We start from the raw sequence: 19,311 nt of genomic DNA, 5'->3' as shown, positions 1-19,311 counted from the left end.
TCTCTAGTTTCTCTATCCCACCTCTAGTTTCTCTATCCCATCTCTAGTTTCTCTACCCCATCTCTAGTTTCTCTATCCCATCTCTAGTTCCTCTATCCCATCTCTAGTTCCTCTATCCCATCTCTAGTTTCTCTATCCCATCTCTAGTTTCTCTATCCCATCTCTAGTTTCTCTATCCCATCTCTAGTTTCTCTATCCCATCTCTAGTTTCTCTACCCCATCTCTAGTTTCTCTATCCCATCTCTAGTTTCTCTATACCATCTCTAGTTCCTCTAGCCCATCTCTACTTTCTCCACCCCATCTCTACTGTCTCCACCCCATCTCTAGGTCCTCAATCCCATCTCTAGGTCCTCAATCCCATCTCTAGTTTCTCTATCCCATTTCTAGTTTCTCCACCCCATCTCAAGTTTCTCCACCCCATCTCAAGTTTCTCTATCCCATCTCTAGTTTCTCCACCCCATCTCTAGTTTCTCTATCCCATCTCTAGTTCCTCTATCCCATCTCTACTTTCTCTATCCCATCTCTACTTTCTCTATCCCATCTCTAGTTCCTCTATCCCATCTCTAGTTTCTCTATCCCATCTCTAGTTTCTCTATCCCATCTCTAGTTTTTCTATCCCATCTCAAGTTTCTCCACCCCATCTCTAGTCTCTCTATCCCATCTCTAGTTCCTCTATCCCATCTCTACTTTCTCCACCCCATCTCTAGTTTCTCTATCCCATCTCTACTTCCTCCACCCCATCTCTACTTTCTGCACCCAATCTCTAGTGTCTCTATTCCCTCTCTACTTCCTGTCATCCATATCTACTTACTCTACCCCCCCCCCTATAATTTCTCTATCCCATCTCTACTATCTCTGACTAGCTCATCCAAAGCCTTCTGTCATTTAGAATACAGCGCTTGTAACTCAATCAGCCTATTGAACTTTGTAAAATGCTGGAAATGTTGATCTTGCATTGCTGTTTGGTCTTAAGCTCCTGACAAGGATCTCAAACAGTCTGCAGTTGAATCAGAGCTGTCTGGCATTTCTTGAGGCAGTGCTAAATCAAATTTGCCAAAGCAATGTTAATTCGGAGCAGCATTTCATTAAAAAGGAAAAGGTAATCAGTGCCAAAGACTCCATGTCCTTCTGACTAATCTAATAATGCTGCGTTTGTTTGCTTTAATCATGTTTAACGATTAAGAGGCTAAATCATGTAGACAGAGGGATCTCATAATCTGCCTGTCATGGCCGCCTCCCGATTTCCTGCCATTCGTCACAGCACGGACGGCATATCAACCTCCAGCAGAGAGAGAGAGAGAATAGAAACTTGTGAGGTGCACCAGCACCAGCTCAGGGATGGCCAGAGCAGGTCTTCAGGGAACCAGGAGGGTTTCCAAGTATCACTTTACTTCACAGAGCTGCATTACTGAACTGGAGCCACTGGGAAGTCTGGGCCCAAAATACCTACAGAAGCAGTTTTTATTTATGGAATTGAGTTTGGAATGCTTGGACGTGTTGGCAGCCATATTGCTGCTGTTTGTAGTTATTTTTAAAGTAGATTCTGCTATATGAAACACAAATTTATGATGCATATTTAGTTATGTGTGACTGCAAAAACAGAGAACATCACTGAATAAGGGATAGGCCGAGCTAAGAAAACACTTAATTCGCAATCACTTTATTAAATTTGGGGGAAAAACTACTTTAAAAAAATAAAAATAACTCATTCCTTATCAGCGGGTGTGATCACTTGAATGGAATCAATCAATCGCGTTCCGCTCGGCTTTGCTCTTCTTTGCTCCTCGTTTCCAAATCCAATCTCTTCTGTGTCATCTCAGCGCACATTTATAAGGGCCAGGGCTCTTGATTATCTCCCTCCTTCTCTGGCGCACCCCGCCACCACATGCTCCAATGTATTAAATTAAATGAGGTGTCTGTCCACGTCACCCCCTCGCCCACCTCCCCCTCTCTCTCTGCTGGTAATCAGGGGAGAGGGCCCCTCCCAGCCCTGCTTTGTGCCAGCGGAGGCTGCATAAATTAGCATTAATCAGGGCCTGCAGGGAGAAGCTAGCGGGAGCCAGACGTCCTTCTAAAACACAGAGAAGGAGAAAGAGAAGGAGAAAGAGAGAAGGAGGGAGGGCTCAGCACACACCCCAGTCACAAACAAAAGGTTACACCTCTCCTTCCATCGGCACTGTCTCTGTCCAGTCCTCGCTCTCTCTCTCCCTGCTTTCCTGTCCTCCGTCCCATCCCAAGTATATCCACTGTCTTATCTCCCACAGACAGGCGAGACAAATGCTTTAAAGTGTGAAAAAGTGCCGGCTTGGGCTCAGGCACCAGATAAATCATAGATGAGCTTGTGTGAGCAATGTTAACATAATCCCACCATTCAAGATCACAAATACTGCAGGGTGCTAACTCATGTGTTCTTTATCAAATATCGATGCATGCATAATTATACACGTATATGTGTGCAGATGGTGGTGTCTCTATACATTTCTGTGGTGGTGAAAGAGAGAGAGAGAAACAGAGATAGAGAGTATGATTGCACATATGAATTAATCAAAGCAAATGTAAAGCCAAGCATACTATTTTCCTTCTTCTGCTTTGGACCTGTGCAATTTAGAATATGTGTGTGCGTGTTTTTATATGTATGCAATGCATACGTGTGTGTATCACGTGTGTATAGTATACCCTTGATTGTGAGTGAGTATGAAGGACTTTCAGTAGAAGATACCAATATTGTTGCCGTTCCCCCCCTTCTCTGCCCTGCTCCCCTGTGATCACCAGTCATAGCGAAGGCAATTACTGCAAAAATCATTGCATCACTTCATTCTTTTGCGCCCTAACTTTAATTGCTTAATGCATCCTTTACTGCCGCACTGCTCCCCTCCCCACTCCCCCATCTATCCTCCCCCCTCCCTTTCCCTTGTCCTCTGCCCCCTCCCTCCCTTTCTCAACTCATCCTCCGCCACTTCATCTACTGCTGAGTCGTTCTGGTAATTAAAGCTGAACTTAGACATAAACCTAGAGATCGAATCCACCACTCCATACTGTGCTGTATGTAGGCTCTTAAATAGCATTCCCTTAATGTATTATACAAATCAAATCAAATGTTATTTGTCACATACACATGGTTGTCAGATGTTAATGCAAGTGTAGTGAAATGCTTGTGCTTCTAGTTCCGATAATGCATTAATAACCAATGAGTAATCTAACCTAACAATTCCACAACTACTATCTTATACACACAAGTGTAAAGGGATAAAGAACATGTACATAAAGATATATGAATGAGCGATGGTACAGAACGGCATAGGCAAGATGCAGTAGATAGAGTACAGTATGTACATATGAGATGAGTAATGTAGGGTATATAAACATAAAGTGGCATAGTTTAAAGTGGCTAGTGATGCATGTATTACATAAAGATGGCAAGATGCAGTAGATGATATCATATCGTATACTGTATGGATATAATGCTAAAGCTGGAAAACAGGTAGAGTTGCTCAGTAAGGTATATACTAATGTACAGAGTGTGCTTGTTAGTGTGCATGCATTTGTTTTCTTGTTTGTGTGTGTGTGGGAGTGAGTGCATTCTTAGGTGTGTGTATTTGTGTGAGAGTGTTTGATATGCCCACATTTCTCTTTCAAACGTGCCAAAAAAAAGAGGGCATCGCTGTATGCCAGAAGAGAAATGAGCCACATTGATTCAAATCACCCAATCCTCCTAAAACCCAAACTCCCCACTGAGATTCCCAAAATACTCTCAGAGCAGAGCAAAACAAATATCATTAGCAGTGGCAGGAAGGGAATACAAATAAGGACTACTACATAAACCCTGATATATTCCACATAGCCTGACTCTATGTAGACACCCAGTGCACTGCAGTATTCTGAGGTGTTCGCCACATGGGGACATTGCTTTCAAGAGAATCAGGTCTTTATCGAGCCATGGTGGAATCACATGACTAAGTTAGGTGAAATCCAAGTCTGCGGAAATCCAAGTCCTCAGATGTCGTTAGGTGTGGCTCAACCTCTTCACAAATAAAACAATGAAATATTGAGTGGTCTTTGTAGGAATAGAAGGACTATGTACAATATAATATCATTACTGTAATGTAACAACACAGTCCTACCAACACAGAACGAATCCCTCTGGCACATGAGCAGATTAAAACACACACACAGTGCCATTATTCTGCTTTGGTGCTCCTCTTGACAGCAGCTCCAGGAGAGGCTATTATTAAGCAGCAGCCGTGCTCCAGCAAGCAGCACAGCATAATAACATTTCCTTTTCTTTAATTAACTTTTATGGCCGGCGAAGAGGACACGCTGACACCTTATGCAGTGCTGCAGCTTATTTCTTTCCCCCCATCCTCATCTCCACTATGTGTGTGTGTGTGTGTGTGTGTGTGTGTGTGTGTGTGTGTGTGTGTGTGTGCGTGTGTGTGTGTGTGTGTGTGTGTGTAGGCAAGGCCGGAGGGTATGCCAGAAGCGTAAGTCAACTAGGCCTTCACTACGAGAGCCCACTGTTAGGAGGATTTGAGACTACTACTTAAAAATGTAAAAGCTATTTAAAAAGCAAAGAAACCAACAACAAGAACACAATGAAATCATGGTCAACAACAAGTGATTGTGTCCTCTGCAGCTCCACCACCCACGTCCCCAGCACGCTGAAATGAGCATTCACTAATACATGTGTTTTCCCAGAATCTAATCATGCTGTTTGTTTACAGAATGCTCCCTAAACCTAGTTGTAAACTGTGTTATATCATGCACCACCCACACACAGCCACACACCAAAACAGATGCAGCTACAAGGACACACACACACACACACACACACACACACACACACACACACAGAAACATGCACGCACGCACGCACACACACACACACACACACAAACAAAAAAAGAGTGCCCTGCTAGTGTTGGTGGAGATTGGATCATCTAAAAACAGCCATCTTTTCAGAAGCACAGCAGCAGGTTATCTCCAGCTGAAACTATCACGACTCTCCTTGGATTGCAATTAAAAAGTTGCTCGGTTAGTGGTAGAACAATAAAGACTCACACACACACACAATAAGAGTTCTAAAACATATAAACATAAATAAAACATGTAGTACTGATAGGTACAAAGCACTCATCTCTGCTTAGATTCATCTCCTGTACCTCGTCTGGCGTGACAGGATAAAATACATGTTGTAAAGTAGTGGAAATTAAATGTGCGCCACCTTTCAAGACTGGGCCTTGAAGGCATGCATTTTATGTCCATTCCTTGTAAGAGGCATAGTTTGAGGTGAGATGTTTTTTTTTTCATCCATTCTTTATTGAGAAAAAGTCAATAACTTGTTCTCGTCCACAATGACGGCCTGGCCCAGAAGTTTCAAAAACATAAACCAATTATCATCAAGAGTTTCGCTATTGTTAAACTCCCACCTACACTACTGCATTGTATTATATCAGTACAGGACAATAACTGTATTATTACATTTACCAGAATCTCTTTTTGATATAAAAAGAAAGCCATAAAGGCCTAGCCATGGAGACCTAGCCATGAAGACCTAGCCATGAAGACCTAGCCATGAAGACCTAGCCATGGAGACCTAGCCATGAAGACCTAGCCATGAAGACCTAGCCATGAAGACCTAGCCATGGAGACCTAGCCATGGAGACCTAGCCATGGAGACCTAGCCATGAAGACCTAGCCATGAAGACCTAGCCATGAAGACCTAGCCATGAAAGCCATTAAGATCTAGCCATGAAGACCTAGCCAAGAAGACCTAGCCATGAAGACCTAGCCAAGAAGACCTAGCCAAGAAGACCTAGCCAAGAAGGCCTAGCAATGAAGGCCTAGCCATGAAGACCTAGCCATGAAGGCCTAGCCAAGAAAGCATTTAAGATCTAGCCATGAAGACCTAGCCAAGAAGACCTAGCCAAGAAGGCCTAGCCATGAAGATCTAGCCAAGAAGACCTAGCCATGAAGACCTAGCCATGAAGGCCTAGTCAAGAAGACCTAGCCATGAAGGCCTAGTCAAGAAGACCTAGCCAAGAAGACCTAGCCAAGAAAGCCATGAAGGACTATGCACAAAGGCCTAGCCAAGAAGGCCTAGCCATGAAAACCTAGCAATGAACACCTAGCCATGAAGGCCTAGCCACGAAGGCCTAGCCACGAAGGCCTAGCCACGAAGGCCTAGCCATGAAAGCCAAGCCATGAATGCCTAGCCATGAAAGCCTAGCCATGAAAGCCAAGCCAAGCCATGAAGGCCTAGCCATGAAAGCCACGAAGGCCTAGCCATGAAGGCCTAGCCACAAAGGCCTAGCCATGAAAGCCAAGCCACGAAGGCACAGTCATGAGGCTTCAAACACACAAAACTAAAAACATCAACAAGAATGTTCAGTACTCACACCTACAGTACAGTAGTAGTAGTAATTTTAGTAGTAGTAACCTATTCCCTCTCAAGAAACTGAAAAGATTTGGCATGGGTCCTCAGATCCTCAAAAGGTTCTACAGCTGCACCATCGAGAGTATCCTGACGGGTTGCATCACTGCCTGGTATGGCAACTGCTCGGCCTCCGACCGCGAGGCACTACAGAGGGTAGTGTGAATGGCCCAGTGCATCACCAGGGCCAAGCTTCCTGCCATCCAGGACCTCGATACCAGTCGGTGTCAGAGGAAGGCCCTAAAAATTGTCGAAGACTCCAGCCACCCTAGTCATAAACTTTTCTCTCTGCTACCGCACGGCAAGCGGTACCGGAGTGCCAAGTCTACGTCCAAGAGGCTTCTTAACAGCTTCAACCCCCAAACCACAAGACTCCTGAACAGCTAATTAAATGGCTACCCAGACTATTTGCATTGCCCCCCCCCCCCCCCACGCTGCTGCTACTCTCTGTTATTATCTACCTCAATTACCTCGACACCGCTGTCCCCGCACATTGACACATTTGCTCTGTACCAGTACCTCCTGTATATAGCCCCGCTATTGTTATTTTCTGCTACTCCTTAATTATTTGTTATTCTTATCTCTTACCTTTTTAGGGATTTTCTTAAAACTGTATTGTTTCCCTTATGGGCTTGTAAGTATGTGTTTCACTGTAAGATTGTATTCGGCGCATGTGAAAAATACAATTTGATTTGAGTAGCGGTAGTATATTATTATTATCATTACATACAATTACATACTATTACGTACTTGGCAGCTAAAAGCTGAACTGCAGCACACTAGCCACTCCTCTCCACAAACACTGTGTGGCACCCACTTTGGCAACAACTGACTTAAACATTCCTCAAGATAACGAAGTGTAACCATTTCTAAATAAGCAAATAAAAAATCTAAATCTGACGGACAAACTACAATTCAAATAACACTTAAAAAGAACAAAGAAATATATCAATGTTAAAAAAAGTATGGGAATGGCAATGAAAAAAAACTGCATTGTAACCTAACTGTACAGTAACTGTATTGTTACAATTACCAGAATCTCTTCTTAAGACAATAATCATACGGTGGCATTGTCTTTTGTGGAAGATTTCTCAGGCTATTGTGAGAGACAACAGTCAGTAAGGGACATGGACTTATCAGAACACAGAAAAGCCTACATATGTCAAACTACAATCTACAGAAAATGACAGGACATTGGCCAAGTCATACAAAATCTAACTCTTATCAAGGATGATAAGTTTACCCAAATATGGCGGACACTACAGCGTATCTCAACGATCTGATATAGACTCAACTAAGGAGAGATAATGAAAAGTCCAAATGAGATGCGGCCTTAGTGGGTTTGAGAACCCGTCTTTGGTAGGGTGTGTGACTGTGGAGGCAGGAAAGGCAGGCTTCCATAGCAGCTTTGGCGGTGGGAAGCAGGAACGTAGCGGTGGGTCCAGCTATTGACTCGCTTTATTGATTTTGGCAAGGGAGTTGAGTACTTAAAATCACAACAACTTTTAATCCAATGTGATGATTGTGTGTGACGGCAATCCCCACCAGAATCAGAATGGAGTTCAAATCAGGCCCCACCAGCTGCACTGGCTTAGGATAAACTGGCACTCACTACTGGTTCATAATAACATGGGGAGTCACAAACCACAAGCATAACCAAGCCCTGATAAAAAGGAGAGAAAAAAACTAAGTCACTTTACACTCCAATAGCCATACTTGCATTTCTAAAAAAAAAAAAGTCAAGTTGATAGCTTGTACAAAAGAAAATCTTCCCACTTGAATGGTGAATAAAACCTATTTTGTCATTGAGGTGATGTATGCAGGGCTGTGACTGTAACTCTGTTAAGTCGGTTTTATTATTCAGGTTTCACACCTCCTAGCTCCCTCCCTATGACCCCACTGTCCCTCCTAAACCCCTCTGGAACCTTCCTCCCAGAGCTCCAGTCAAACGTCTCACCTCAGCCAACCTTCAACAGTGTCAAAAGATACAGCCTGAATCAGAACCCAGCGTGTTTATGGGTTCCTGATGCAAATAATGAATAATGTAAAAATACTTAAATAGGGCTAATCTTTCTAAGCGTAGTGGGAAGGCATTAAAAGTGTCCTTGTGATGTGTTGCTTTAGGAGCGTTGTTGTGGAGGTGGAGGGGGCAGAGTCCTGATTGGTGGGCAGGGATGAGTGATTAGCGGCGAGCTGCAGTAATATCCTCCACGGCCTGGCTGCGGGAGCCAACCACAGCGCTGTAAACATTTCACTGCGTCCCATTTCACTGCGTTCACTGCTTTACTGCCTGTAGAGGAGGGGAGTTGTGCCTTTAATACTAAAGCGGGCTGCTGCCGAGCCTTATTACCACAGTCCTGTCACCAGACACACACACACACAGAGACCCCCCCACACACACACACGCCTTTGGAAATGAATTCCATTGTCACCCAGAGTCAATTCCCAGCTGAATTGGAGGAGCTGCTATTGCTCCTGCTCTGTCCATGTGACTAAGTGTCTCCTGCCTGCTGCTGCCGCTGCCGCTGCCGCACCTCCATTTTGCTGCAGGGATATTTGGTACAGTGTCTGGCTGATGAATAATATAACAGCATTGGTTTGCTCAGGGAAAAGCAGTTTATGCAAACATACATAATAGCAAAGCCCACATTCTCCTCAATTAATTTGCATTGACAGTGCATGAACAATAAACAGTGATTAGTGGACCTTCCTATAATTAGATTGTTTAAATACTATCTTCATGTTTTAAGATGATAAATATATTTAGGAATTCTTCCAGAAAATATGGTATTAATGTGAATGTTGTCAGGCAGTTCAGCAGGTGCATAGAAGCCTGTCAATAAGGTAGAGAAAATAGGTGACATTCATTATGTAATTGACATTATGTAATGTGACTGGAGATATAGGGACCGTCATTTCAACTGGGAGATAATCTGTGTAATTGACTTGAGTACTATTTTTATGAATACTTTATGCTTTATACTTTAAAGGAATGCTTAAAAGAGCATACAATCACACCATTTTCCTTTTGTTTGGTTCTTGAGGCTTTTAGATAAAGACAGGCTACACTCACAATGCAACCACAGAAAAAACATTTCATTACATTATCTTGCAATTCAGGTTTTCCCTCCTTAATTTTTCAGATTAAAATCATCCTGGACTGAGGGAATTCTTACCACAAAGTGCATTTCCAATGCAATAATAATATCATAACAGTTACACTCTCGAAAACAGAAGCTGATGAATATAAATCCCCACAGTATGATGATATATGATATATGAGGAGTAGATAAACACAACTGTTCCCACACTGTACCCACGTTGACGCAGTCAGATAAATGGATGTAAATGGGCCCGGCGGTGAATGACGCATCATGGGGGTTGGCGTGGAGAGGAGCAGCGTGCCGTGGAGGTGGCGTGTCCATTGCTGGGCTGTGTGTCACCGCTGTGGTGCATCGGACAGAGTTTTGGAAAGTTTCCAGGGGCTGCTGGTGATAAGGATGAGCGAGTGGCCCGTTACGAGAAATGTCTCTCAATGTGCACAAGTCAGAGCGAGATGGATCAGCCCCACCCACTGGACTGAAGGGTGCTTCTTTACCAGTCTCCCCGGCACGCTCTCTGCACTCTCTAGTAAACAAATATCTCTGTCTCTCTCTCTGTAATGCCGAGTGGGATCATTCTGGAGAGGTGCAAATCAAGCCCACTCTGCATGATGTGCATACAGAGCCCAGAACAGCCAAACAAATCATGGCAAGCCCACAGCTTCAGGAGGAATCAGATTAGGGAGCTATCTCTATGAGGTACTTTATATCCATTACTCCCCAGGCACATCGCTGTAGTCTACGGCACACACATATACTCATGCACTCACACTAGGGCTGTGATAGTCATGAAAATTTGGATGACGGTAATTCGTCAGCCAAATAACCGCAGTCAACGTAATTAACGTTTGAATGGCACAGTTGGGACGCACATTTTCTCATCTCCTTCGCTCCTGACTGCATGTGCTGTCCTAGAAATAGAATGAATAGAACAGGCATCCCCATTCAAGTCAATGATGGCATAATGGGTGGACTGGCGGCCATTGTGAGTGTACCCATAAGAGCAAAGCAGGAAGTAAAATATGTGCTAAAATATGTAATGTGATCTGTTGATTCAACTCAGCCGTCTGCACTGATCTGTCTGATAGTGCTGAGAGATTAGTGAGTTTTTGAAGTCAGTTCGTTTTTTGTTAGATTATTTAAAAATAGATCATGTTTTTTTATTTTGGTTTTGTCCCGCCTTCAGTCAGGTGTTTGTTCCACAATTTTCTTCCAACACCCTCCATCAGTATGAAACAATCTCTGATAGTAAATCAAACTGCCCACACTGACCACAGGAGAAAGAAAATCATCTACAAATAATCCCAATATAACAATTCTGCACCACATGGCCATGTCTGATTCAATGGCTCGTCTCAATCACATGCTCCCTCTCTCCCTTCTCTCGCTCACTCTACTCTCTTTCTCATGTTCTCTCTCTCCCTTCTCTCACGCTCTCTACTCTCTTTCTCATGTTCTCTCGCTCACTCTACTCTCTTTCTCATGTTCTCTCTCCCTTCTCTCACGCTCTCTATTCTCTTTCTCATGTTCTCTCTCTCCCTTCTCTCTCTCTACTCTCTTTCTCATGTTCTCTCTCCCTTCTCTCACGCTCTCTATTCTCTTTCTCATGTTCTCTCTCTCCCTTATCTCTCTCTACTCTCTTTCTCATGTTCTCTCTCCCTTCTCTCACGCTCTCTATTCTCTTTCTCATGTTCTCTCTCTCCCTTATCTCTCTCTACTCTCTTTCTCCTGCTCTCGCTCACCCTTCGCTCGCTCACTCTCTCTACTCTCTTTCTCCTGCTCTCTCTCTCCCCCCTTCCCTCTCTCTCTACCCTCTTTCTCCTCTCTCTCCCCCTTCTCTCACTCTCTCTACTCTCTCCTGCTCTCGCTCTCCCTTCTCTCACTCTCTCTACTCTCTCCTGCTCTCGCTCTCCCTTCTCTCACTCTCTCTACTCTCTCCTGCTCTCTCTCTCCCTTCTCTCACTCTTTCTCCAGCTCTCTCACTCTCTCTCTCCTGCTCTCTCTCTCCCCCTTCTCGCTCTCTCTCTGTAGCAGGCACCAGAAAATATAGGGATTAGTGGTGTGTATTGGTGCTTAGCACTGGACACAGTAGCCATTTTAGAGCAATGATGAACTGTGTGTAAGAGTGTGTGTTCTTACTGGCTTTTCACACTGGCTAACCCACTATTCTCCACACTGGCTAACCCACTATTTTCCACACTGGCTAACCCACTATTCTCCACACTGGCTAACCCACTATTCTCCACACGGTTACGTAGATGGTCCAGGGCCAGTGTGGTGGGTGGTTATAGAGACTTAAAGGTTTGACAAACTGCCTTCAGGGAATGGCTGGAGTTGGCACTGCCTGTTAACCCTGCTAAAGGAACGGGAGGGCACCTGAACTGAGAGAGACAGTCAGAGACAGAGAATGGTAGAGAGAGAGTGGGAGAGAGGGGAAAAGATTGATAGAGAGAGAAAGAGAGAAAGACAGAGAGAGGAGGGAATGGGGGAGGGGAGAGCGGTATGCAGGAATAAGGGAGGAATTGCTGAAAGAGAGGGGTGGAGAAGATAAATTATGTTGTTATTAATATCACGGGCAATTCACACTGGCACACATTCCATCTGAGATCCCATCAGCTGTCAAATTGGGAAAGCGATGGGAATGCAAGGCACCAAGCATCTCAACAAGATGAGAGCGGGGAGCACCACTGAGACCTCATCAAAACACAATCACGTCCACAGCCAGACCCCTCAGATGGACGCAGCCAGACACACACTCACCACACCACATACACACACACTCAGAACCCTCACATTTACCCAAACCTGTAAATAATCGCACACACACTCACCACATACACACATACTCAGAACCCTCACATTTACAACAAATCTGTAAATAATCACACACACAAAAATACATTTGTTTGTAGTCACACACATGAACACATTTTCGCCCCATACAATACTACCCAGTTAAATAGTATTCATCATCTCTTCCTATCACCAGCGAGTATATCTCCATTATAAAGAGGCTCGCCTCAAAAGCTCCACCGAGCCTGAGACTCTGTTGTTGATGTGGAAGGTAGCAGGCACAGGCTTCTGAGCTCCTGAGCTCAATGAGGTCCAGCCCATGCAACCTAGCCAAGTCTAGTCCAACCCAGCCAAGTATAGCCCAACCCAGCCAAGTCTAGCCCAACCCAGCCTGGCTCAGCCCATTCCATCCCATGCCAGTTGACTTTAGCCAAGCCTATCTCAGCTCAGCCCAGAGTGCCCAGTCAAGTGTAACCACATCACGCTCGACCAGCTCCCAGATCAGCAGTCCCTCAGCTAATCCCAGCAGATAGCCCAAACGCTGACCAAAAGCAAATAATTGCTTCCAGTTGGCTGGCTCCCCCAAAGCCACTCTAAGGCAGGGACAGGTGTTTCCATGTAGGGAATTTCTTCCTTCCCAGGGACTTATCGTGATCTGTTCAATTCTGCTAAATTAAGAGATCCAACCTGATATGTGTTGGTGTCACTGATAAGATCTGGTGTGGTGTCTGCCAGATAATGTTCCCCTACTTTAACGCTAATATTACATGTTTACTTTTTTTGTATCATATCCAGGAGCCAGGAGGGATCTCGCTGCATGCCAAGTGTACAAATACATGTCTGGTTCTTCATCTGCTGAGAAATATTGAATTTGATAGCTTTCCCTGTTTATTGCTTTGGAATGCCTACAGCACCTTTCCCTGCGAGAACAAAGGGAGTCTGCTGCCAAGTGCTTACTGTGTCAAGAGCCCTATCAAAAAGTCTGACTTCACAGGGCCAGGGAGGGAGGGCAGACAACATCGAAGCATACTCACAAAGCTAAACCAATGACACGACAGCGATTCACAACTCTTCTCTTAATAATACAGAAAACCACTATAAATAAAACAATATGCCCTTAAAACAAAAACAAACAAAATGAGCTACTAACATCTCTCAACGTGATTTGCTTTTCTGTAGTTACACTGATAAGAGGCTCTGTCTTATAGTGAAGACGAGACTCACAGACACAGGTGGTGCTGCAGGAGATGGAGGAAGGGTAGATGTGGTGATAAAATGGCTGGGCTAACAGATGCATAAGGACTGAGTCCCTACATTTGCAAATAAAATATCCGTCCTTCATTTGCCATCACTAAAAACACAGCATCTAACAATCTTATGTCTCTTTTGTCCTGTGTTCCATTCCGTTACAGTGCATTCGTAAAGTGTTCAGACCCCTTGACTTTTTCCACATTGTTACGTTACAGCCTTATTCTAAAATGTATTAAATTGTTTTCCCCCTCATCAATCGACACGCAATACCCCATAATAACAAAGCAAAGACAGGTTTTTAGAATTATGTATTTAAAAAAACTTCAATATTACATTTAAGTATTCAGACCCTTTACTTTGGCAGCGATTACAGCCTGAAGTGTTCTTGCGTGACGCGACAAGCTGTATTTGGGGAGTTTCTCCCATTCTCTGCAGATCCTATCAAGCTCTGTCAGTTTGGATGGGGAGCGTCACTGCATTTTCAGATCTCTCCAGAGAAGTTCGATCAGGTTCAAGTCTGGGCTCTGGCTGGGCCTCTAGAGACTTGTCCCGAAGCCACTCCTGCATTGCCTTGGCTGTGTGCTTAGGGTCCTTGTCCTGTTGGAAGGTGAACCTTCACCCCAGTCTCAGGTCCTGAGTGCTCTGGAGCAGGTTTTTATCAAGGATCTCTCTGTACTTTTCTCTGTTCATCTTTCCCTTGATCCCGACTAGTCTCCCAGTCCCTGCCGCTGAAAAACATCCCCACAGCTTGATTCTGCCACCACCGTGCTTCACCGTAGGGATGGTGCCAGGTTTCCTCCAGATGTGCCACTTGGCATTCGGGCTAAAGAGTTCAATCTTCGCTCCATCAGAACAGAGAATCTTGTTTCTCATGGGCCGAAAGTCCTTTAGGTGCCTCTTGGTAAACTCCAAGCAAGCTGCCATGTGCCTTTTACTGAGGAGTGGCTTCCGTCTGACCACTCTACCATAAAGGCCTGATTGGTGGAGTGTGGCAGAGATGATTGTCCTTCTGGAAGATTCTCCCATCTCGACAGATGAACTGGAGCTCTGTCAGAATGACCATCGGGTTCTTGGTCACCTCCCTGACCAAGGCCCTTCTTCCCTGATTGCTCAGTTTGGCTGGGCAGCCAGCTCTAGGAAGAATATTGGGGGTTCCAAACTTCTTCCATTTAAGAATGATGGAGACCACTGGGTTCTTGGGGACCTTCAATGCTGAACAACAACAAAAAAGTTCCCTTTCCCAGATCTGTGCTTCGACACAATCCTGTCTCGGAGCTCTACGGACAATTCCTTGCTTGGTTTTTGCTCTGAAATGCGCTGTCAACTGTAGACAGGTGTGTGTCTTTCTAAATCATGTCCAATCAATGGAATTTCCCTCAGGTGAACTCCAATCAAGTTGTAGAAAAATCTCAAGGATGATCAATGGAAAGAGGATGCACCTGAGCTCAATTTCGATTCTTATAGCAAACGGTCTGAATCCTTATGTAAATAAGCAAACATTTCTACAAACCTGTTTCCGACTTGTCATTATGGGATATTGTGTGTAGATTGACGACAAACGTTTTTTTCAAACCATTTTAGAGTAAGGCCGTAACGTAACAAAATGTGGAAAAGGGGAAGGGGTCTAAATACTTTCCGAATGCCTGTATATGGCTCTTTATATATTACACAAAGCTACATAATGTACAGAGAACCAGACAGGATGGTTGCTGTCAGATCAGCTACAGAAGTCAGTGTTTCCATAGAAATGTGCAGAAGGCCACAGGGCCTCTGGGGCAGCAGACAGTGGAGCCCTGAGGATGAGCTGCTACTATCCCCACTTCCTGCTTTCTCCCCAGCGAGAGACATGGAGGGGTGGGAGGATAAACGCTTGAATCATGCAGAGCCTTGTGGGGGTCCTGCAGGGCCAAAGAGCCAGCCTTAGGAACGTGGGGGAACAACAGAGGAGGAAAGAGGAGAGAGAAAACGCCTCTCAGAAAAGAGCCAGTCAATCTCCAGCACATATACACATAACTAACCCTAGCGTCTGCCTTTGAGCTGGATTATGGGGTTTAGGCCCTACAGTAGAGCGTCAGAAGTAGAGGTCCACAGCAGCCCAAAGCTCAGTATCAACTTAACACTGACACACCATGGCACGGCTTCAGAGATTACAGTGGAGCAGAAGGAAGATGTTCCCTCGCTGACACAAAGTGCAGCGTTGCAGGGTTTAATAATACTCCCTTTCTCTCCCATCTCCCTCTTTCTTTCTGTCAAGAGCATGGGGCGAACGAGGGGTGAATGGCTACCTATGCTTAGTGGGGCAGGTGAACATCTGAAATGACAGGGACAAGGGCTTCTTGAGTGCTCTGTAGAATACTGGCAGCTCACTGAGAGACCATTAGGGAGATGTGTTCTGATCAAATGCATCATCATGCATGTAGACAGAGAGACGCAGAGACCGACAGTGGGGTCTGGAACACTCACCTTGAACAGCCTGATGTGACCCAGACAGGAGGGCCATCAGATGGTCATTACGCTCCTATCAACCGCCATTCAAACTGCCATCCAACTACCTTTCCCCTGGAGATGTGAGCTGTGCAGCCTGAAACTAACATCCCTCCTAGAAGTTATCTAAACATGGAAAGTTCTACATGGGTGTGGCATCATAAGCCTACACTGTATCTCCCATTGTATTACTTTGTAGTCATTCTACAAAGTGTCTGTCTGTTCCGCATCGGCCCTCTGAGCAACAAGATGTGAGAGTTAATACTAAAGGACCTACAGTAAGTTTTGTTTTCAGGGGTGAGGCTTGACTCAAACACAACACAGGAGAAGAAGAGGAGATAAAATAATGTAACCAAGTTTGCCAATGACAGGATCTCAGAGACCTGGCAGTGTGGTGCCAGGACAACATCTCCCTCAACGTGGGCAAGACAAAGAAGCTTATCGTGGACCACAGGAAACGGAGGTCAGAACACGCCCCCTATTCACATCGATGGGGCTGTAGTGGAGCGGGTCTAGAGCTTCAAGTTCCTCGGTATCCTCTTCACTAAGGACCTATAATGGTCCAAACACAGTCGTGAAGAGGGCACGACAACGCCTCTTCTCCCTCAGGAGGCTGAAAAGATTTGGCATGGGCCCATAGTCTCAAAAGGTTCTACAGCTGAACTGTTGAGAGCATCTTGACTGGCTGCATCACAGCTTTGTATGGCAAGTGCTTGGCATCAGAGCACAAGGTGCTGCAAAGGGTAGTGCGGAAGACCCAGTACATCACTGGAGCCAAACTCCCTGCCATCCAGGACCTCTATACCAGGCGGTGTCAGAGGAAGGCCTAAAAATTCTCAAATACTCCAGACACCCAAGTCATAGACTGTTCTCTCTGCTACCGCACAGCAAACAGTACTGGAACGCTAAGTCTGGGACCAAAAGGCTCCAGAACTGCTTCCAACCCCAAACCATAAGCCTGCTAAATAGTTCACCAAATAGATACCAGGACCATCTGCATTGACCCTTTTTGCACTAACTCTTTTCGACTTCATGCACACACACAGTGGACTCTACCCACACACTCACACATACTTACACTGACACTCAAAACACATACATACACACACACTCACTCACACATAACAAGTACACACAGGCTCACTGTCAGCACACACACATCCACTTTATGCATGACACAAGTAATTTTTCTAACAATTGTTTACAGACAGATTATTTTACTTATAATTCACTGTATCACAATTCCATTGGGTCAGAAGTTTACATACACTAAGTTGACTGTGCCTTTAAACAGCTTGGAAAATTCCAGAAAATTATGTAATGGCTTTAGAAGCTTCTGATAGGCTAATTGACTCATTTGAGTCAATTGGAGGTGTACCTGTGGATGTATTTCAAGGCCTACCGTCAAACTAAGTGCCTCTTCACATCATGGGAAAATCAAAATAAATCAGCCAAGGCCTCAGAAAAAAAATTGTAGACCTCCACAAGTCTGGTTCCTCCTTGGGTGTAATTTCCAAACGCCTGAAGGTACCACGTTCACTTGTACAAACAATAGTACGCAAGTATAAACACCAAGGGACCACGCAGCCATCATACCGCTCTGGAAGGAGACGCGTTCTGTCTCCTAGAGATGAACGCACTTTGGTGCGAAAAGTGAAAATCAATCCCAGAACAGCAAAGGACCTTGTGAAGATGCTGGAGGAAACAGGTACAAAGGTATCTATATCCACAGTAAAACGATTCCTATATCGACACAACCAGAAAGGCCGCTCAGCAAGGAAGAAGTCACCACTCCAAAACCGCCATAAAAAATCCAGATTACAGATTGCAACTGCACATGAGGACAAAGATGTCACGCCTTGGTCTTAGTATTTTGTGTTTTCTTTATTTATTTGGTCAGGCCAGGGTGTGACATGGGTTATTGTGGTGTGTTTTTTGTCTTGGGGTTTTGTGGGGTGTCTACGTAGTCTATGGCTGCCTGAGGCGGTTCTCAATCAGAGTCAGGTGATTATCGTTGTCTCTGATTGGGAGCCATATTTAGGCAGCCATATTCTGTGAGTGTTTCGTGGGTGATTGTTCCCGTCTTTGTGTTTGCACCAGATAGGGCTGTTTCGGTTTTCGTTATTTCATTTCGTTATTTTTGTCGTTTCTGTATGTATAATTTTTCCTTCATTAAAATATCATGACTCATCATCACGCTGCATTTTGATCCGAACCTTGTTCTACCTCTTCGTCAGAGGAGGAGATAGAAGAGAGCCGTTACAAAAGATTGTACTTTTTGGAGAAATGTCCTCTGGTCCGATGAAACAAAAACAGAACTGTTTGGCCATCATGACCATCATTATGTTTGGAGGAAAAAGGGGGAAGCTTGCAAGCCGAAGAACACCATCCCAACCGTGAAGCACAGGTGGCAGCATCATGTTGTGGGAGTGCTTTGCTGCAGGAGGGACTGGTGCACTTCACAGAATAGATGGCAACTGAGGAGAGGGGAAATTATGTGGACATATTGAAGCAACATCTCAAGACATTAGTCAGGACATTAAAGCTTGGTCGCAAATGGGTCTTCCAAATCGACATTGACCCCAAGCATACTTCTAAGTTGTGGAAAAATGGCTTAAAGACAACAATGTCGGGGTATTGGAGTGGCCATCACAAAGCCCTGATCTCAATCCTACAGAAGATTTGTGGGCAGAACTGAAAAGGTGTGTGTGAGCAAGGAGGCCTACAAACCTGACTCAGTTACACCAGCTCTGTCAGGAGGAATGGGTCAAAATTCACCCAACTTATTGAGGGAAGCTTGTGGAAGGCTACCTGAAACGTTTGACCCAAGTTAAACAATTTAAAGGCAATGCTTCCAAATACTAATTGAGTGTGTGTAAACTTCTGACCCACTGGGAATGTGATGAAAGAAATAAAATCTGAAATAAATCATTCTCTAATATTATTCAGACATTTCACATTCTTAAAATAAAGTGGCGCTCCTAACTGACCTAAGACCGGGATTTTTACTAGGATTAAATTTCAGGAATTGTGAACAACTGAGTTTAAATGTATTTTGCTAAGGTGTATGTAAACTTCCGACTTCAACTGTACATATCTACCTCAATTTCCTCATACCCCTGCACATGAACTCAGTACTGGTACCCTGTGTACAGTGGGGCAAAAAAGTATTTAGTCAGCCACCAATTGTGCAAGTTTTCCCACTTAAAAATATGAGAGAAAATTACAGGCCTCTCTCATCTTTTTAAGTGG

The 19,311-nt window shown here is 44.5% G+C and overlaps 1 protein-coding gene across 5 annotated transcripts in view; it reads right to left on the bottom strand.

The window, feature by feature from the left end:
• LOC124035744 (myosin heavy chain, skeletal muscle, adult-like) overlaps positions 1-19,311 on the bottom strand; it is a 250,637-nt gene that overhangs the window by 156,952 nt on the left and 74,374 nt on the right. The gene's annotated exons all lie outside the window — the stretch shown is intronic.

This window comes from Oncorhynchus gorbuscha, linkage group LG05, assembly GCF_021184085.1.
Source record: "Oncorhynchus gorbuscha isolate QuinsamMale2020 ecotype Even-year linkage group LG05, OgorEven_v1.0, whole genome shotgun sequence".
Taxonomy (NCBI): Eukaryota; Metazoa; Chordata; class Actinopteri; order Salmoniformes; family Salmonidae; genus Oncorhynchus; species Oncorhynchus gorbuscha.
This window is presented reverse-complemented; position numbering and strand designations above follow the sequence as displayed.